General features: G+C 40.5%; 1 long non-coding RNA gene across 1 annotated transcript; it reads left to right on the top strand.

Annotated features, from left to right (window-relative positions):
- Positions 1–12,192: 12,192 nt before the first annotated feature.
- On the top strand, positions 12,193–20,573 carry LOC140120689 (uncharacterized). Its single transcript, XR_011853946.1, has 3 exons — positions 12,193–12,386; positions 14,758–14,953; positions 19,852–20,573. It is a non-coding gene; the product is annotated as an uncharacterized lncRNA (long non-coding RNA).
- The last annotated feature ends 1,945 nt before the right edge of the window (positions 20,574–22,518 follow it).

Genomic DNA, 22,518 nt, shown 5'->3' with positions numbered 1-22,518 from the left:
TTATTTCAGTCGAAATAATGGAAAAAAATTCCCCCGTTTTACTACACAATAATATGTAAAGTTCTGATGTGAAAGGAAATGAAACAAGCAAAGGACAGAAATACTGTACATGGAGCCGCGTAATTACAATCCGTGATTTTTTTTTTATTAATAACATTTGTACTGAATAATCTCCATCCACTATGACATAAATGGACACGGACTTACACTCACTCCAAGCACAGGCCCGTTAATAGGATCCATTACATCTCAACATTTATTACATTTTTGATTGATGCTTTAATTTTCTAAGTTGGTTAAATGTACTATGGTTAATTACTTTTTCTGGTTCTGTAATATACCCCCATCCACAGCTTAACATGTTTATAGATCCATAACTCCAAAGTGATTCTCCTCATTACCATTGTACAGTTCCCTGTCAAGTCCCTCTATATTAATGAGCTACTCATAGATAGTGGGATGTGTGGAGCTGGGAATTTTGGGAAAGAATAACTGGAATAATCATTAAAAGAGTTTGATGAATATGTATTGAGGAAGTGCACAGGGCACATAGACCCAGGAGGCTCATGGTACACATACAGTAAGTTGTATCTTCCACAATAGAAAAGGATTAGAACATTACTGTACATATCAGTGGCTTAGTGGTTAGTATTACAGCCTTGCAGCGCTGGGGACCTGGGTTCAATTCCCAGGCTCAGCATCTGCAAAGAATTTGGATGTTCTCTCTGGGTTAAAAAGAAAAAAGTGAAGTTGTCCAATTAGGGACAGTCTATACCCATTAGTCACTTAAAATATAACTTCTATTAGTGTTCTTTAATAAAAGTTATATTTTAAGTGACTAATGGGTATAGACTGTCCCTAATTGGACAACTTCACTTTTTTCTTTTCATCTTGAGTAACTTTATAACCCAGTCACAACTTGGTCTAAGAAAAAAAAAACTCTATTGCCTTTCTCTCAGGGTTTGCGTGGGTTTCCTCTGGGTCCTCCGGTTTTCTCCCACACTTCAAAACATACTGGTAGGTTGGTTAGAGTGTGAGCCCCATTGGGGACAGGGACTGATTTGGAAAGCTCTGTGCAGCGCTGCGTAATCTGTGTGCGCTATATAAATAAAGGAATTATTATTATTAATTATATTGGGGCAGATTTATCATATGCCGGTGTATGATAAAGCCATGCCCCCTGCCGCCGAGAGGCTTAGACCTCATGATATATCTGCCGGCCGATCTGGCTGCTGAACGAAACTTTACCAGATCCGACCTGCCGTAGTTTCAGCAATAATCAGTAAACATTCACCTGTGATTGTTCGCTGATTTTTGAAAATTGCGCAGGCATATGGAAGTCACGCCTCTACACGCCATCCATGCACACATATGGCGTGGAGGTGCCGTAGTCGCATAATTGCATTGCGCAACAAATAACGATTATATCAGTGCTTCTATGCCAAAAGAACTGGCGTAGAAGCACTGATATGTCTCTTCCATTGGGTGAGATTCCTGATTTGCATTGGGGCCGAGCTCATTAGCTGCAAGTTAAAGCCTCTATGCAAGAAAAATCTATAAACAGATACGATGTGAAGTTCTTATAGATTCCTGTAGTAATATAAGATCATCATTTCCAAATTGATGCTTCTTCTCTATCATATTCTGGCTGGGATTGAGTTTATGATATCTGCTGTCTGTAAGTCTCATCCATGCACAAGTCTGATCTACTCAGCCCCCCCCCCCTACTTTCTTCATTCACCATGCATAACTACTATGTCAATATATAATGCAGACGCATTTCTTTCCCTTTCCCCTATGTTATTTAACATCAGATTTATCATAAGGCTGTGTCTTTTATCTCCTGACACTGCTAGACATGGGAGAGGAAAGACTACACATTGGGAGTCTTACACATGGTCATTGCTGAGAGAGGGAAGCACTAGGACTGCCGTAACTTTCTGCTGTGAGGTGGGAGGGGCAAAGGCATTGCTGTAGGAAGGTAGCAGCAGGACTGTGCTGTTTCAGACTGAGCTGTCTGCTGTGAGATGAGAGGGGGAGAGGAGCGGTTGCAGGAGTGAAGAAATAGATCTGTGCTGTATCAGACTGAGCTTTCTGCTGTGAGATGAGGGGGGGAGAGGAGCGGTTGCAGGAGTGAAGAAATAGATCTGTGTTGTATCAGACTGAGCTTTCTGCTGTGAGATGGAACATGGTGGGTGCATGTCAGAGATACTGTACTCCCTGGAGCATGTAACTGGGGGTCACTCCCTCGGATTTAGTAAGGAAGCCCTGCCATGTATAGCTATTAGACATCCATGAAAACTGCCTGGAACAAGATTTACAAAAAGTTATTGCATCCCTATTGGTAAAATGATTTTACCTCTCAATGAATACAATAGGCAGAATGGGAAAAAATGTTGTTAAATGTGTAAATTGACTTTAACCCTTACCCCAAACGGACATAATAGTACATCGGTGTGCAGCAAAGGATGTATGGCTGAGCCCTCTCCCTACAGAATGGGTTTTTGCTGCGTATTGCAGTAAATACTCACCATAAACACCCGTGATCGGTGTCAGAACCCTTTACATGCTATCTGTAAAGCTGCCGGTGGCATGTAACAGCCTGCGGCTGTGATCAGTTCTCCCTGTAACGTCATCAGGGAGCCTCAGTCAATCACCATGATGACCTATGGTCTTTAGATGTTTAGGACTTGTCATTCATGCAGATCTGTTACAATGTGCTGGTGGCACTTTTTAACAGATCATGAGCAACAATGCCATATATTGCCATACTGTAGTATAGCTATATGGCTGGGTCAATCAGATCTGCTAGGGTTAAAGTACCCTAGCCTAGGGGGTCTAAAAAATAGTTTTAAAAAGTTTTTAAAAAATAAAATAAATTATTAATTAAATGAAAAGTTCAAATCATCCTACTTTTCTTAGAATAAAAAAAATAAAGCATTAACAATCATAAACATGTTAGGTATTACCCCATCCCATAAGTCCCCATCTATCAATAAATTAAAATGGTTTTCCCTGGTGGTGAACCTCATAATGGAAAATAGTGCCAAAATGTCCGAAACGCCACTGATATCAATGTAAACATTAATACATCCCACAAACAATTACACCCTACAACGCTCCATACACCAAAGAATGGAAATGTTAGTAGTGTAAGATTATGGCAAAATTAATACTTTTTTTGGTATCACCATAATTGCACTGATCCAAAGAATAAAGGGGAGGTTTCATTTGGAGTTCACAGTGGATTTTTAAAAATGGGGCGGAAAAAACGGAAATGCAAAAACGAAATATACCATTCGTTGAAAGGGATAGAACTCTGTAAAGGATAAATACTGTACTATAATTTGTGTTCGAGGCTTCGGCCTCATGATGTATCCGGTGGGGGCCTGCACAGCACTTATTTCTTCGCCAGGCTCTGCCTGGTGTAGAAATAAACAAAGTCAGTGAATTTTCAGATATAATCCCTTTATTTATATAGCCCACACGGATTACGCAGCGTTGCACATAGCTTGCTAAGTCTGTAACTTTCCCCAATGGGGCTCACAATCTAATCAATCTACCAGTATGTTGTGGAGTGTGGGAGGAAACCGGAGGACCTGGAGGAAACCCACGCAATCACAGAGAGAACATACAAACTCTTTGCAGATGTTAACCTGGATTGTATTTGAAACCAGGACCCCTGCGCTGCAAGGCTGTAGTCATAACCACTGAGCCACCCTACTTAGCCATCATGATAACTCGCTGGCTGCAGCAAATGCGCAGGTGCAGTAACAGGAAATCCTTGCAGCGGCCCAATCCTCACCAGCCGTTCCCCCCTCCAGGTCGGCCGTGCCCCTCATACCCCCCTGGTATAAATATGGAAAAATAATCGCAAGTGCTGGAAATAAAATAGTATTTTGGATTATTTCAGGGCTTCTAAGCCACTGGTGTGGTGCAAAATCCCTGATAAATATATCCCATGGAATGAGTGTGTTGACCTATGTGACCTCCAGTACTTTATCTCTTTAGCAAAGTGCAATTAAATGACACATTTTCCTCAGTGAACCATAAAATTGTAAGTGAAAAAAAAAAAAAAAATCTCCCAAAAATTCTTGCATTGTCAACTAAATTAACTGGCATCTTTTTAGCTTTTTATTTGAACATATTGCTTACGGCGAGCGCTGTGTCTGTGCGGAATTATTGATAGTTGGTTAATTATTAACAATACAAAAAAGCAAAAATAATAGCAGAGTGACAGACATCAAATATGTCAGCGCTCGATCAATACTCGGGGCCATATGGCCATTCAGATGCTTCCCCACTGTTTAGAAATTAAAAGGCAATTTTTTGGCCACATGTTTAGAGACCGTTCTGGTTCTTTCATTCGGTCACAGAGCAACGAATAGATGGAGCATCATGTATGTTTAGAAAGTAATTAGAAAAGTGGGCAGGGCTTAGAGGAAGGGGCCACTTTGAGGGGGCAGGGGGAAATTTTTTTTAACCTTTTCAGGACTAGGTTTTTCTGTGTTTTTGTGTTTCACTTTTTCACTCCAATCCCTTCACAAGCTGCATCTTTATGCTTTTTTTCAGTTTACATAGCTAAATAGGAGATTGTTATCTGCGGGACAAATTGTCCTTCCATGTGGCATCATTTCATTTTTTTTTACTATGTACGGAAGAAGCTGGAAAAAAAAATTGCAAATATGGAGAAAATGGCAAAAGTGCCTACATGCGCCATTTTTTTTTGCAAGCTTTGGGTTCTATGGGTTGGTACAATAATAGAGGAACCAAATCTATATACAGGCAGTCCTCGGGTTACGTACAGGATAGGTTCTGGAGGTTTGTTCTTAAGTTGAATTTGTATGTAAGTCGGAACTGTATATTTTATAATTGTAATCCCAAACAATTTTTTTGGGGTTTCTTTGACAATTGGATTTTAAAAATGTTGGATTGACATAAGAACCAGGATTAACAATAAAGCTTCATTACAGACACCTGTGATAACTGTTATAGCTGATTATTGTAGCCTAGGACTAAAGTACAGTAAATTATTAACATCCAGAGGTCCGTCTGCAACTATGGGTCATCTGTAAGTTGGGTGTTCTTAAGTAGGGGACTGCCTATAGTTTGGTTATGTCTCTAAAAGATTCTAAAATTTAGGGAAAAAAATTATGTTGCCTCACCATATTCTTACTTTTTCAAACTTCAATGTATGGAGCTGGACAGGGTGTAATTTTTTTTGTGGGGTGAAATACTATACGACTATATTATACAATATTATTCAACATTAAAATCACCTTTTAATAAAATTTATGGGTGACAAAAATTTCCATTTTTTCTGCTGCACTGCTCATGGCAATGGATAATCATATTTATATTTTCATGGAGATTTGAAATTTTGGGATACCTAACATATTTATGATTTTGTTTGTTTTTTTTATTTGCATATGCATTTCAAGGAAGGAAGAGGAGTTTTTTTTTCTTTAATTTTTTTATATTTTTTTAAATGTTTACTCCGGCTGACTTTAGTAGAGGTCGCCAAATAACAGCTATGGGAGCCTCTTAGCCAAACTGCACACATAGGGGATCATTTACTAAGGGCCCGATTCGTGTTTTCCCGACGTGTTACCTGAATATTTCCGATATGCGCCGATTTTCCCTGAATTGCCCCGGGTTTTTGGCGCTCGCGATCGGATTGTGGCGCATCGGCGCTGGCATGCAAGCGACGGAAATCGGGGGGCGTGGCCGAACGAAAACCCGATGGATTCGGAAAAACCGCCGCATTTAAGACAAAAAATGTGTCGCGAAAATTACACTTACCTTCACCAGGTATAGGCCGGTGAATTTCAGGGCATTCCAGTGCGCCTCCGGGGAACTTCAGTGCAGCAGCGCCACCTGGTGGACGGCGGAGGAACTACCTTAGTGAATCCCGGCCGGACCCGAATCCACCACAGAGAACGCGCCGCTGGATCGCGAACGGACCGGGTAAATCTGCCCCATTATAGATTGTCATGCCAAAAATCTGCACCAAATATGCACTTTTTTTATTGCGGATTTGAGTTATTTGTACTGCATTTTTGATGCGGTTTAACATGTGTTCTTTCTGCATCTGTTTTACCTTTTCAATTAAAATGATCTGACATCGTTTCAAGCCAAAATCTGCCATCATGGTGTGGATTTGGAGCAGATTTGTTGCAGATGTTATGCAGATTTTCACTTCCCCATTGACTTCAATGTAAAATAATGCATGCAAAAATGTGAGACGACGCACAAGAAAAGTGACATGTTCTTGATTTTATTTTATTTTCTGCCTCAGAAACAATTTCCGCATGAAAAAAAAAAAAATCACACTGTGTTTTTCCTGAACAAATTCCGCACATAAACTCAGTGTGAAATAGTGCTCCAATAGAAAAGGAGCGGCAGGATGGACATGCATCTTGCCATAACATTTATCATTAATCTCAAACAGTATTTTAGAAATGAACAGAGTCATAATCTTCCTTCCTAACATGCCCCTTCATTCATATAAGGACATAGGACCCCAATTGATTTGATCAATATGGGTCCCAGTGCCTGAAATTCCATTATTAGATGGAATTCTTCAATCCCGTAAAAATGGTGAAAACTTCAAAATTTGATTCAACCCCTTTCACTTATTCGATATATGTGTGTACAACATATTCCATAGCACTTCTGAGTTTACCATTACTGGTCAATCCAAGGTCAAATCCCAATTTTATAGAAAGCCAATTAGTCTACACCATCAGTATGTTTTATGGTGCAGGGTGCACCCGCACAGGGGAGATAAGCCGGCGAGGTAAGACACACAATAAAGTTATATATCTATTATATGGCCAAACTGGAGATGGTAGAACATTAAGTCCCAATAAAATGAATGTTCACAAGACACTGATGAGAGAATCAAGATAACAGAAACAAAAAGCAAAGGATGGTCAATACCGGGGTCAATATCAGTAAATCTATCAGTATATAATTGGCAGACAGGGGGGTCATCCAAGGGAAACACAGGTCAACAGCTGAGTGCACAGCAAGGTATCAGGACAGATGGGTTGTCTTAGGAAACGAGCTATACCAGAGGCAAGGCGGGAGACAAACATGAGGCACACAGGGTCATTAGGGGTCAGGCAGTGTCAAGATTGCAAGCACAAGGTCAAAGGGCACCACATCCACTAATTTTAATAAGAGTTAGCATTAGACACTAATGCATTATACCAAGTGCTCTAATGGTGTATGTGATCCAAGTAAATAAAACACCTTGTTAATTTATTGACCAGCAATGTGCTGCACAGCTCATACATCCAGGCCTTGACTGATGTCCATGTAGTGATCACTGTTCAACTCCGCAAACGCCACAAGTAAAATGTAGCATTACGTGTGCCGACACAGCTGACTTCTAATACTCTAATAGCACATATGGATAGAGAGGGTTCTAGTAACTCAAAAACCTTAAAGACTTAAAATTAATTTAGCAACCATAAGGAAAAGCAGACTCGCTAAAATCTTATATAAGTGATTACAGAGGTTAATTAGACAAAAATCTAATTTTATTATTGTTTTTTCCCCGTTGCAGAGTCCATAATAGTCCAATAAAATGGTTCTCAGCCAAATCCATTTCTATGATCCTTGTGTTTCTAGAAAAAATCTTTAAAGGGGTTTACCAAATTTTAAATTATCCCCTATCCCCACTGATCATGAGAACGGGACCATCAGAAATCCAAAAAATGGGGTCCCGTTCTAAATAATTGATGGAGTGACAAGACAAGCAAGGGCCAGAGATAGTCGAGTGTAGTGCTAGACAATTTCTGACACTCCATACTATTGTATGCAGCAAGACAAATGCTCATCTTACTGCTCCACCTATGGGTGAGAACAGGACCCTTATTTTTGAAATTCTCCAGTAGTCAGAGTCCCACTGATAAGTCGTGTCCACAAGATAGGGGATAACTTAAATACTTGATAAACCACTTTTTTTTTTCAAAAACCCAATTATCCTCAATTTCACAGCCAATTCCAGAGAACCGTGAATTATCTGGGTTCTCTCAAAATACACTACAAAAAGGACTTATTCATATGTTTAGATGATGCAGAACAATTGTATTTTGAGACATCGGCTTTATTCTGGTTACAATAAGAGTCTGCAATGAACATGGCCCCTTAAGTCTGTACAGGAAGTCAATTTCCTGGACAGGAAGTGAGTCAGTGCTGGCACCAATCATTGCAGCTAGCCTATTAAGAGCCTTGGTCAACCATGACACCTAAACATCACTACTTGTTAGCCCTGCCATCTGTAAATGCCAACCAGGGCATCCAAGGGTGCTGAACGGTTGCTATGACAGCTGGGTGCCAGGCAAAAAATTTGAACAAAAAGTGATCAAAAAGTTTTGCATTTGTAAAAAGCATATAAATGAAAATCTTATCCAATCTCACAAACACCGGCACCTTATACATACCTACGCATTTTATGTTTTAGTGTGATATTCTCACTAACCCAAAATGACCCACTTGTGACAACAGTTTTAAAGATTTGTGTATTGTCTTGTCTGAACTGAGTATTCAATAAAAGAAAGATATTTCATTTAAATTGGCTGAGTTTTTTGTTTTAGGTGTACACCTTATCCAACTCTACACAAAGCAAAAAGTTGTAGGTGTCACGATATGACAATATAATTTTTTTTTTTTAATGAAAGGTTTTTGAACTTCTTTAAAGGTATCACACATGACCAAACTGCAAATTTAGCATCTGTTCAATCATACTGGCCCAAAGAATAAAGGGGATGTCTCATCTGGACCTCACAGTGAAAGCAGTAAAATAGAGCCGATTAGAATATGACACAACTGCCTTTTTTTCCAATTCCACCGCATTTGGATTTTTTTTCCAGCTTCCCAGTACATGGCACACAACATTAAATGGTGCTAATATAAAGTACAATTTGTCTTGCAGATAAAAAGCCCTCATATAGCTTTGTAAATAGAAAAATAGTTACGGCGTGTGAAAAGACAGGAGTGGAAAGGTATATCCAAAAAGAAAAAAAAATTAAAAACTTGGTCTTGATGCGGGTTAAAGGAGAAAAAAATTAAGCAAAGCACAAAAAATATGAAACTAAAATTAGAAGTAGAAATTCAAAACGTTTATTTTGGAGAATTATGAGATTTTAAACTAACATCTTGAACTTCACAACGTCACATTTCAAGGTTATTTATATGTTCCATATGCAGTTTTTCCTCTGTATTTAGAAATGTTTTTAAACTTTAGCAATATATGCTCATTAACCTAAATTCTCTAACATTTTCATATACCGTACATTACATGCTTAAACTGTATTATTCTAGGCAGGTCATAGAGCATGTCCAAGGTCTGGGTCTAGCCTACCCTGTGGCTTACCACTGCTTGTCTTCTTTTAGATAAAAATTAACTACCTGTAAAACCCACCAATCTCAGAAGCTGAAACACATTTGACATTTAATGTATTAAAATCTACTTAAGCCCCCATTCTGCTCCCAGATTGATGCCCTTCAGCCTCCTATCGAAATATGGAGCTCACTTATCTTCACATATGGCTTCATTTAAATCCCAATTCGTCAAGATGTCCCTTAAAGGGAAATATGCCACAGCTAAGGTCACGTTGGGAAAATATCACAGATTGCTAGAGGGTAGAAAGTATGGATCAATACTTGCTGTGTTTCCATAAACGGGTTTCAAATGGACAAAAATGGAATAGTGTATAGGTTGCCAGGAATCCTGCCTGGTTCAGATAATGGGGTCAGATGGACCTCATTATAGGTGGGAATTATAGCACAGGAAAGTTCACTGCAATCATATGTGGCTCCCGAGCTATTATACAGGTTATGGACAATGTTGTTTCCTATTATATATGGAATATTAACGTGTTTAGACTCCTATGTGTTTATGGTTGATATATATATATATATACCTATACATACTGGACATATACATATACATATACATCCAAAAATATGTTCTTTTTCCATGGATTTTCAAGGATAAATATTTACTGGATGTTGACATAGGGACTGGGAAAATCATGGATCACTCACTTGGGCTGTGATTTCTTTTGGTGATGAGACTGATGATCTTTCAATTATTCAATCATTGCATATTCCAGAAATTAGTCAAATGGGGGGAATTTATCAACATTGATCTCTTTTGAAGTTTGACTTTGTGTTGACTTCAAGATGTAACCAATTTTTTAACAGTTTGATAAAACTGGTGGATCTTAAGGCATGTCTTGACATTCTTTCCAAGCTACCCATCTATTAGGATGGGAATGAGAGAATTTTTGTAACTTGTTAAAATGTGACATGATTTGACATGCAAACCACTTCTTCTTTCCGACCTTCTTTTCAAAACTTCATTGGCAGGCATTTATCAAGCATTTTTCACGACTCCTTTTCAATAACATTTTAATTTTTAATACCCCTTATACCAGAACTGTGTTTACCAAATTGATGCCAAGTAGCAGACCTCTTCATAAATTAGGCACATGGCGTGCTCCTTATGGGACTTATGACTATTGGCTACAGTAGAACCCAGTAACTGTTCGTTACAAGGGGGAAATTGTTACTTTTGGGTAAAGCGGTGGCCCCATAAGCGTGGCTACAGTTGGGGCCCAGTGTCTATTTGCTACAGTGGGGGCCACTGTATTTGATACTTTATTGGCTACTATTATCATTGGCCACATTGCTACACTGGCTACTGTGGGGTCATTGTTACTATATTGGCTACTGTGGGGCCGTTGTTACCATATTGTCTATATAGTATACAGTATATTGTCTATATTGGCTTCTGGAAACACTGTTACTACACTGGCTATTATGGGGGCACTTTGACTATACCATACTGGCTATTGTGTGGGTACTGTTAATTTATTGGATACAGAGGGGGTACATTGACAATATGGTTTACTGTGAAGGGACTATGACTATATTGGTTTCTGTGGGGGAGTAATAAGATAAGATAAGATAATCCTTTATTAGTCCCACAGTGGGGAAATTCACAGCGTTACAGCAGCAGAGAGGGTACAGAGAGTGAAGTACAAACTATGACAACACCAATATTAGGGATAAATGAACAAAAAGAAAAGGGGGATAAAAAGACAAAAAAGAGACAAGCAATGATCGGAAGTTTGATGTTTAGTCTGTGGATGGGACCTGCAGGGACTGGTTAGGTGGGGGGCGCAGGTTACTTCTGTTTGGGCCTTGTTTGTTGAACAGCCTGATGGCAGCGGGGAGGAATGACTTACGATAATGCTCCCTCTCACACTTGGGGTGAAGCAGTCGGTCCTTTTTTGGGGGGAGGAAGAGAAAAGAATTATGTTTATGATAGATGGAGATATGATTGTGCAGTGCATAACTTAATTTTTTTGTTTTTTGATAAATCTGCAAAGACAAGTTTTTGGAAAAAGATGATATGGGGGGCAGTTAGAATAAGAAGATTAAAGAGACTCCTCCGATCAAAGACGTCATCTGCAGTCACCATATCTACAGTGAGTGCTGGAAACACATGAGGTCACAATTATGTAGAATCTCCTCTGTGGTGTGAATCTTTGCTATCTTCTCCTATAAGGGCAACCTACATGGAGACTTATACTACGCCAAATTTATCACACAGCATCAGACACAGGGGCACATTTATGAAAATGTTGGCTTACCTTTTTCTAAATTTCTTGATTTTTCTCTTTCCTTAATTTTTCTTTAATTTTTGAAAAGTTGTTTGTGTTCATTTGCTTCTTATTTCCCTTTGAAGTTCTCCATTGTCTAATTTTCTGAACTGTGATAAATATGCTGCAGTAGAAGGCTGTTTGTTTCATTCTTCTTTGGTTCTGGAGCTGTATCTCTAATTTTCTTGGTACTGGTGACCTTAGTTTTTGGCCACTGAAAGAATAACATAAACCAGATTTAAAAGCAATGCCGGTTCCCTTCTGTCATGCTACTGTTACAGAGAAAAATGTGCATCAGCCTGTATTATTTTTACAGCTGTAGGGAACCTTTTTGCAGGGAACGTTTTGAATCTGAAAGTCTATGAAAAATGGCAGTAAGTGGAACGGTTTCCATTTAACCATATTATTCTCCTCCATAAGTGAAACAGCTTTGTAAAATTCAAGATCAGTGGGGATCCCACAATATTTATGCAATCCAAAGCCCATAGAAGCCTTAACCAGCAGCTGAAAATGGATAATCATAAATGCCACAAGTGAGTGGTGTAAGCCAGCAATTTTTTTGCACAAGGAAGGTGGGGAAAATTGGTGAATGTCTAAATTTGTAACTTTTTGAATGTAAAATTTTTCTGCACAGGAATGATAGACCTCCATTCCAGACCCATTCTCTGTGAAGAGAAGTTACAACAAAAGTTCACAGCTTAAAAGGTAATGCAGATATATCTGTCTGAAACAATACATGGAGATGTATCTCCCAATTCACTTGCAAAGAGCACTGTGTGTACTTAGAATTCCTATACTGACTTTTCCTATTTCCTAGAAGATTTTAATTTTTGAGAGAAGTTAGCAAGACACACAGGCGGCAACTGGTCCACTTTCACTACTCTGAGTATGTGCTCTGAACAGTTGAGAAGCAACTGGTTAAACTCAAGATGGCAGCAAGGTACATCATTGTTAAGCTAAGAATAGTCAAGTAACAAGAGTCAGCAAAACCCAGCAATATCACAACCAAAGATTTAGTGTAAGGAAAACAAGACTGGTGTCCACCGGCGTTCGTGATCTAAGCACTGCTAGTGAGTTTAATGATATCAAGCTTATTATACACAAGTGTCTACCCATTCTATTCTAAGATGAAACATTAGCCTAAATCGTGGGGGAAGGTGTCACGCACGGGGGTGTGGGAGAGTCTCTTGGGGCTAAAGTCTGGACTCCCTGGACCACCCCGGGTGATGATGGTACTAGCCGTAACCTGGGACCAGAATCTAAATGGCCCCTGGTCTTCGCCAGAGCCCGCCACAAAGATCCGGCAGAGAGTGAAGGGAGGTGCCAGATTATAAAGGCAAGCTTGATTAGCCAGCACCAATTAGAGGTACGCTGGCCCTTTTAATCGCAAAGAGCCAGCGTGCGCACCCTAGTGAGCAGGGACACGAGCGCGGCCCAGTCACAGCAGGATCGTGGCCTAGTTGGGACCGGAGCCGAGCAGGATCCAGGAAAGTTAAGTCCGTGCTGGGGGAGCAGGGGCACCACATTGCGGAGTATGGGATCCATGTCGCGGATCGTGGAGGCATCTGTGACTAAAGGTTTTAACATAGGTTTTCATGGATCTTGTAGAGCCACCTCCATTGGCAATATTAATCATGATGGCACACAACAGCATATTATAACATCATATATAAATTGTAATTGTCAATTATCAATTTTAGGGGTTAGTATATGGTGTGAAATGCATTAAATGCAATAAAAGATATACAGGGGCAACCACTCAGAAGTTTAAAGTTAGAACATATTGGGGACAAATGGACTAAAATTCCAAGACCTTCCAACATCAAAAAGACTGTGTTGAGAGCATCCAAACATTTCAATGACGATCATGGAGGTAAAACTGAATTTTTTAAAGCCTATGTCATAGAAAAGATGCAAATCAGCAAAAGAGGAGGGGGTATACTAAGATACCTTTTTGACAGGGAAGCATTTTAGGTCTTTCATTTACAAACCAGCTATCCCTAAGGCTGCATTCACACGACCAGTGCCCACCGTACCGTAGCATGGCGGGCACACGGCAGCGCGCGGGGAGAGGAGGTGAGGGAGAGCGCTGCCGCGGCACCGTACTGCTCCCGTAGGGCGCCGCGCGCCCATAGCCGTCTATGGGGACGTATGTCGGCGTATATACGTTTGGCCGTATATACGTCCCCCTTGCGGTCGTGTGAATGCAGCCGCGGCGCCCTACGGGAGCAGTACGGTGCCCCGTGAAAAAATAGGACATGTCCTATTTTTTCAGGGCATACGGCGCCGTGCACCATGTATCCCAATGGAGAAGGGTGGGGGTGAGCAGCGCTCTCCTCCTCTGCCCGCACGCTGCCGTGTGCCCGACGTGCTACGGTACGGTGGGCACCGGTTGTGTGAATGCAGCCTTAGTTCTGAACTATAAGAACAAACTGATGTTTCATTACAGAGATTAAATACATGTACATTCTATTTCATAACATTTCTGCGCAATATGATTTTGGTAAAACAGGTGTGTGTACATGCCGCAAACCCTTGCCGCACACCCTTGTTGTACCTAAGGAATCTTATAGGTAGCCTTTATTGTGCTGTTTTTAATAATTGAACATAGTTAAACATAGTGACTATATTGTTTTTTTTATATGCTAATTGTTTCTTTTACGCAGTCTTGAATGCTATGTTAGACATTTATATATTATGGGCACTCACTAGCAGTGTTTTGATCATGAACGTCGGTGGATCCATGCCGGGTATTACGCACCTCAGCTTGAGACTTCCAGTAGTTCCGGTCTACTAGTATTTAATTTTCACTGAGCATTCAGGACACTGACTGAGTAAGAGTGTTGGATGACAGTGGAAACGCGATGGCCAAGTATGGCTACGCTTCTATCCTGAAGCAAGCTATGTCATGACTGGTCAAACACGCCGGACTCAGTTTCTTTCTGTTACTCAGTACAAGCGCACCTGGTCCGCATGGGATCCATGATGGGTATTAACCAGAAGAAACATCGGGTGAGATACAAAGTTTTGTTTTTGTTAATAATTTTTGCTAATAATAAATCCTTTATTTATATAGTGCACACAGATTCCGCAGCGCTGTACAGAGCTTGCCAAATCAGTCCCTGTCCCCAATGGGGTTCACAATCTAATCACCCTACCAGTATGTTTTGGAGTGTGTGAGGAAACTGGAAGACCCAGAGGAAACCCACACAAACACGGAGAGAACATGCAAACTCTTTGCTACGTATTTATGAACAAGACTGGCACCTGAGGTGAGTAAAGTGAGTAGTAGGTATATGTGATTAGTTGGCTTGTCCCACACTCAAAGCACACCAGACATACCTGTCTCCTTTACAGCAGCATTTGGTGGGGTGTGATGGGCATGGTAAGCTGCAGCAGGCTGTGTGCCTATGTCTCAGTCTCCTTATGCATTCTTTCTGGCACACCAGCCCTCTCCCTTCCCTGTCTACTCAATGTACATGATAGGATGAATGGAGGGAGCTGAATGGGTTTGGAGGAGAGGAGACTGAGACATAGACACACACAGGCTGCAGCTGCCCCTCCTTCCCCAGGACTCACCACATGTGAAATAAAGTTTTCAAAAGGACTAAAATGATTCAGAAAAATGGAAAGGGTATTTTTCAAAAGAGGCATAGGATCTCGGAACCTGTCACCAGCTAAAAATTAAATTCCAGGTGACATGTGCGCATAATTCTTAGTAATTGTACAAGCTGTTCTAAAATGTTCATCTGTTTGAAGCACTGTTTATATAGTAAAATATAAAATAGGCAGACTAAAATCAATCAATAAACTGATGTTCATCAAAGTCCAAAGTAAAGTGGTCTAATTGAAACAATTGTGTGTCCATCTGGTTAGCAGCATGAAATTGTACAATATCTACATTTACCACTCACTAATCTTATCCATTTTTTGTGTTTACTGAGAATCCTATGAATATGATATACATGGCAGCAGTGTACCTTTCTGTACGATTAAATTAAATAAAAATGAATATTTATGTAAAGTTTAGACTATATATATATATATATATATAAAATACAACTAGTGATTAAGGATATAAACTTGCTAGTTTTCCCTAACACACAATTTCTTCACCTTTGACGGCAGAGTGTACCACCAGCTCAGGGGCACTGCTATGGGCAGTTCGTGCGCTCCCACCTACGCTAACTTGTTCCTGGGCTGGTGGGAGCACTGCTGCGTCTTTGGTGAGGATGAAAATAGTACTCCACACATCGGTATGGCGGGCCTTTGGGCCCGTTATATAGATGATATTTTTCTTACTTGGGAGGGGTCGATTGACCAGTTTAAAGAATTGATCAGTGACCTCAATTCTAACACTTTAGGTCTCAAATTCACCTACGAGATCCAACCATCCTCTATCTCCTTCCTAGACGTTCTGATACAGAAAAACAGTAAGGGTGAACTAGATACTACCATATTTAGAAAACCAATTTCCACTAATTCGCTACTGAGATGGGAATCCAACCATCCCCCTGCCCTCAAACGAGGCATACCTTTTGGCCAATACCTAAGGGCTCGGAGGAACTGCTCCACTTTAAAAGAATTCACCAGAGAAGCCAAAGAACTTCGCTCTAGATTTCAGGCACGTGGATATCCCGATTCCATCCTCAAATCTGCATACAAGAGAGCACTGGCGCTAGACCGTACCAACCTGTTGACTACTCAACCTAAACCGCCCACACCACAGACCATCCGACTTATAGGCACCTATGATGGAGGCACAGATACCATACGCAAGATCTTGACCAAACACTGGCACATACTGCGTATGGACCCTGACCTAATCCCTGTCACCACTGAACAACCCTCCATTACTTTTAGAAGAGGATGCAGCATTAGGGATAGGGTAGTACACAGTCACTTTGTTAAACTGAAGGGTCAACAAACCTGGCTTAGACATGAAATCAAAGGCTGCTATCGTTGCAGCGGTTGCATAGCCTGTCCAGTGTTAAGGAGTTGCAAGAATTTTATGAGCAATACCACAGGACGCATGTACGAGATTAATCACTTTATCAACTGTAAGTCGCTTGGTGTGATCTACTTGGCCACCTGTAAATGCGGTAAACAGTATATTGGCAAAACATTTCGTGAGTTCCGCCGCAGGATAGGTGAACACTTAGGTGACATTAGACATAATAGGGACAAACCCCTGGCCAGACATATCCATGACCAACATCAGGGTGACACGACAGGCCTTCTCTTCACTGGGATCGACCTGGTTAGACCCCCCGACAGGGGTGGGGACTGGGACCGACTATTGAGACAAAAAGAGACCCGATGGATTTTCCGTATGCAAACAGAATCTCCACTGGGGCTCAACGAACAGTTGAGCTTCTCGTGCTTCCTCTAACAAACATTAATATGTGCATTTTCTTTTGACAATACTGCTCTGTATTACCTTCATGTTTTATTTTATTTAATTATTATTTATTTCTTGGTCCGAAGTTAATACCTTGCTCCCTTACATAGCTATTGGGATTAATATTCCTCTAAAATCCCTTTTCTGTATCTGGATCCTTGCTGTACGAACGGCATACCTGGATCCTTGCTGTACCAATGGCATACCTAGCCCATATGGATACAGCAGGGCATGTTTCTCCCAATCATCCTTCTCTACACATGCCACGGCGCCCGGCACCACTCATTACCTCCCGTCTCCTCCCTGACAGTCACTTAGGCCAAGGTGAAATAACCTTCGCTGCCCTCCAAGGAGTTACACAGATTTACTCTGGATAGATGATCTTTGATAAATACGCACAAGCACAAAAGGTGAGTCCTTGCCATATATTTTATACCATACCAGAGGCCACCTTTAGTAGACTTCTACATACTTAGTCATCTTTCCTTTTTTATTTACAGACTGACCACCAGTGCAGTGGCGACAATCGCATCTACAGATACTTTATAAGACCTTTTTTTGTAAATAATTGGCAATAATAAAGCAAGTTTATATCCTTAATCACTAGTTGTATTTTGTTTATACCCAGAAAGTGATTTCCTAGGGTCCTCCACAACTGAGAGTAAAGACCCTTCCCCCTCTCTCCCCCTTATATATATATATATATATATATATATATATATATATACACCGACCACTTTATTAGGTACACTTAATTTCTAATCAGCCAATCACATGGCGGCAACTCAGTGCTCAGTGCATTTAGGCATGTAGACATGGTCAAGAAAATCTCCTGCAGTTCAAACCGAGCATCAGCATGGGGAAGAAAGGTGATTTGAGTGCCTTTGAACGTGGCATGGTTGTTGGTGGCAGAAGGGCTGGTCTGAGTATTTCAGAAACTGCTGATCTACTGGGATTTTCACGCACAACCATCTCTAGGGTTTACAGAGAATGGTCCGAAAAAGAAAAAACATCCAGTGAGCGGAAGTTCTGTGGGCGGACGGAAATGCCTTGTTGATGCGAAAGGTCAGAGGAGAATGGGCAGACTGGTTCGAGCTGATAGAAAGGCAACAGTGACTCAAATTGCCACCAATTACAACCAAGGTAGGCAGGAGAGCATCTCTGAACGCACAGTACGTCGAACTTTGAGGCCGAATGGCTACAGCAGCAGAAGACCACACCGGGTGCCACTCCTTTCAGCTAAGAACAGGAAACAGGCTACAATTTGCACAAGCTCATCGAAATTGGACAGTAGAAGATTGGAAAAATGTTGCCTGGTCTGATGAGTCTCTATTTCTGCTGCAACATTCGGATGGTAGGGTCAGAATTTGGCGTCAACAACATGAAAGCATGGATCCATCCTGCCTTGTATCAACGGTTCAGGCTGGTGGTGGTGGTGTCATGGTGTGGGGAAGGCAAAAGGGGGTCCAACCCGTTACTAGCATGGTGTACCTAATAAAGTGGCCAGTGAGTGTATGTTATTTGTTAATGTAGTTATATCACTTACTTTTTATTATTGCTTGCAACAAAAAACTTTATTGTAAGCAAAGCTAAAGGGGGCACCAGTTGTTGTAGACATTTTACCCAGATTCTATCACTTCAGCTCAAAGAGAAAGACACAAGAAGACACCAGTATTGGATGGAAATGGGGGGGGGGCGGAGTTTATAGATGAGCTTCATGTTGCACTGACATTTTAAACATATGTAGGTATAGCATTCCCTGCTGTAAATTATAAGAATATAACAGGTTATCAAGAGCTCAGTGATCCAATGTAACCAGGTCATAGATAGCGACGACGAATCATCGAAGAGTTACTTTGCAGAAAAGTTAAAATTCTTGTTTTGTGCCTGAATCAATGTTGCTCCAAATGTCCTGAAATTGGTATATAAGCCCCTTGTTTCTCCTCCCTCTCCCTGAGCTCTGGGATAAATGAAAGCAGTAGCTAGCCACCATTTTTAAAGACTCATCCAAAGTGAAGAAGAAAAGATTGGCATTTAATTCTGAAACTAAAAATGGCGGATTGATACCAAATCTGTGAACCAATGAATATATTTGCTCATCCTTAGTTATAGAGGTTCAATGTGGCTTCTAATATTTAATGTCAATAATGTCTATCAATCAATATTAATACTTCTTCCCTCCAAAATGGTGTCACAGGAGCTCTTAAAAAAAGTAGCTGATTGGATATAATATGATAGTGTTTAGAACATTTCAAAGACCTAGATGCTGCATGTTATTGGTAGGTGCCTGCTGTATTATATAACTGGATTCTACTATGTATATACTCTACAATGGTATTACAATGAACACTAATTGCCTTGCTAGTTTGTCTAATAACCATTTCTTGTTAAAACCAAGCAATATTCTGTAGTGAATCTGTAGTGAATAGTTGTGAGTAGCACATCCCATCTATGAGGCTCAGCTTGAGTAGGGAATTTGATGATGTTTCTCAGGTTCTGGCTCTGAGTGCCCCCCCCCCCCCCTTCACTTTTTCTATTTAATGGTAGAGTATGTTTTTTATAAAGAAAAACTTATCTCCAGGTCGAGCTAAATATCTAAGGGCTCTTTCACATTTTCTTGTTTTTCATGTATTTGGTTAAGTGATTGTTCACGGATGCCTCACAAAGCCATTGATATCTATGGATGTTTTCACATTGGCTTGTATTCTCGCTGATCCATTGTCCATTGTCCATTATGAAACATGTCCTATTTTTTTTTCACGGATGCAGATCACGAAAGACAATAGAAGTTTATGGGTCAGCAAAAAAAGGTGATGACACATCCGTTTTTTCGCTGAAAAAGCAGAAAAGCCAGTTGTGATGTTTTCAAAGCAGTGTTAAACCTCCAGTGTTTTATTGCGGACACAGAAACAAAATGAATGCATCACAGAGACAAAACGGAAGACAAACAGAGACACAACGGAGACACGAAACGGAAGCTGAACACCAACGCAGATGTGAAAGAGCCTTTACATGTTACATAAAGGATTCATTTAGCTGATTAACCATTGCTTCTAGATTATTCTCTGCTCTTACCCCTGTACACATAGGACAACGATCGCGAAGTAGCATCCTTACGACTACTCATTTGGCCGACTATTGCTTCAAAGGTATATTAATCCTCCAGGACCTGCTTTTTGCTTCTTCCTATAATAACCCCAATTATAACCAAGCTAGCTGCTACTGTACATTCTACAAAGGATCCGGTTATTGACGTAAACAAATATTTCCGTAAACATGCAACATTTCTGATAAACCAGCCTTACATATCATTAAACCATTAACAAGTAATTGATTTGGCACAATGATGCACGGCTTGATGGTGTAAGTTGGGGCTGTACAGTGCATAGAATAAATGAAACTAATCGAATCTGCTTAGAACAATTGATTTTGAGTGAAAGCTTTAAAAATCTATCTCAACATCTGTATGTAAATGACTATAACCAGCATCACACGACTGAATAATTGCCGGTGATTGACAGCTCTCCTTTTTGTTTGCTTCAAAGTGGGGACAAAGGTTTTCTAGGGGCATCCAATTACCAGCTGAGGGTATTATGCAGGAGACATATTGTTGCAAAAACATGCCATGTTCCAATTGCATCCCACTTGATAAACTTTTGTTTTGTTCCTGTATTTCGAGTTTGTCCTTGCTGTAGAAGGCCTGGCAGGGAGCGAGGGACAGAGACAGCACAGACATAGAAAATCTCTGCAGGGTGAGGAGCCACGCTGAGCTCCGAGACCACAACTGCCACTCATTGAATCGTTAGCGATGAAAAGAAGGCAGTCAGGCTTGTTGTCTTGTCATCATATTATAAGAAAGTTGGCTGCAGACCAAATTAGCTAGCTATGGGAGTGTGAATGAGAGCCTATGTAGCATGAATGCTAATGAAACCCTTCTCTTTCTGCACGTTTCTCTACTCAGAATGTGCACTTACAGAGATGTAATCTATAGGTTTTTACTGAGAAAAAAAATTCAATTTTTTTTTCTTTTTGCTAATGTTTTTAGCAATTAAATAGCATTTTAGAACAATTCAGTTCTTTCTAATGGTACATAATGTTTACTTCTGTCATTCTGTAATGTGAGGCATCACTGTCATGCTCTGTTTTGGAGATCTTCCTAAATTATCGACAATTGTATAGATAAAATAATGCAATGTATGGTGGGTTCGGTAATTACATACAAAGTATGTGTTACTTAAAAAAAGAAACCACTGTTAACTTTATTCTTATTACTTCTATTATTATTACTGAATGTATTTGTTACATAGGGGTGAAAAAGAACTACTGAACACATTTTTCTATCGTAAACTTAACTCAAATTGGGTGAATTTCTCGTGAAGTTGATTCAAAACAAGCAAAGCTTATCATAAAGGGAAACTGTCACCAGGAAGGTCATTTTTACATGATGACAGTGCCTGGCATGTCAATCTCAAATACGCCTTTGTTGTGCATCTGAATAATTCCACTGATTTTAGTTGTTTCGTTAACATAACCTGCTCCCTGCCAGCAGCATGTGGTAAGTCCTGAGGTGGCAGTTCATATGGCACAAGTCATCTCCTCAATTTCTCCTCCCTTCATCCTCACTCATTGCCTCACCCTCCCTTAACCTACTTGTTTGCTGAGTAATCTGGGTGAGATGTGCATCCCTTCTAGTATCTGACTGGCCACTGGCTTACATATCCCCCCTCTTCTTCAAAATGGAGGGCTGGGCATTTGTGGCCATCATGCAGTGTACCCTTGTTAGGGCATCAGCATTTCCCTGTAACTTCATTGGACTGTCCTCTATGGTGAAAACAATTTTTTTAAGGACAGAAACCATCTGGTTATACTGGCATTTCTATCCACGAGAGAAGGGCACGGTCAGTTGCCAGTTTAAACTTTCTGCCTAGATTATAATATTTCAGGGCAACTAGTGCCCACTTTTTCTTTCTCAGTAGGGGCAGCTTCCTGCTCAGGTACATTCTGGATGCTCCCCACCATTTACAACCTGGGACAGCACTGATCCTAGACCTGTACCTGAGCCATCTGTCTGCACCAGAAACTCCTTCCTAAAATCAGGGGTTATCAGCACTGGCTGATGGCATTGGGCTAACTTTATCTTCTGGTATGCTTCATATAACTTTGGTGTCCAGTGGATCATCACTGACTTCCCATGTTTGGTCAGGTCAGTGAGAGGACCCGCAATAGAGGCTAAATTTGGCACAAACCTACGATAGTAGCCAGCAATCCTAAGAAATGCCATGACTGTTGTTTAGTGGTCTTGGTCAATTCTGTATTGCCTTCACCTTGTTGATCTGGGGCTTTATTACTCCTTTGCCAATTACATATCCGGAGTTTAGCCTCAAAGCACGCTTCTCTGAGTTGATTGTAAGGCCTTCCTCACAAATGGAGTCTAGT

Source organism: Engystomops pustulosus, chromosome 3 (assembly GCF_040894005.1).
Source record: "Engystomops pustulosus chromosome 3, aEngPut4.maternal, whole genome shotgun sequence".
Classification (NCBI taxonomy): domain Eukaryota; kingdom Metazoa; phylum Chordata; class Amphibia; order Anura; family Leptodactylidae; genus Engystomops; species Engystomops pustulosus.
Note: the sequence above shows the minus strand (reverse complement) of the source record. Positions and strands in the feature narration are given on the sequence as shown.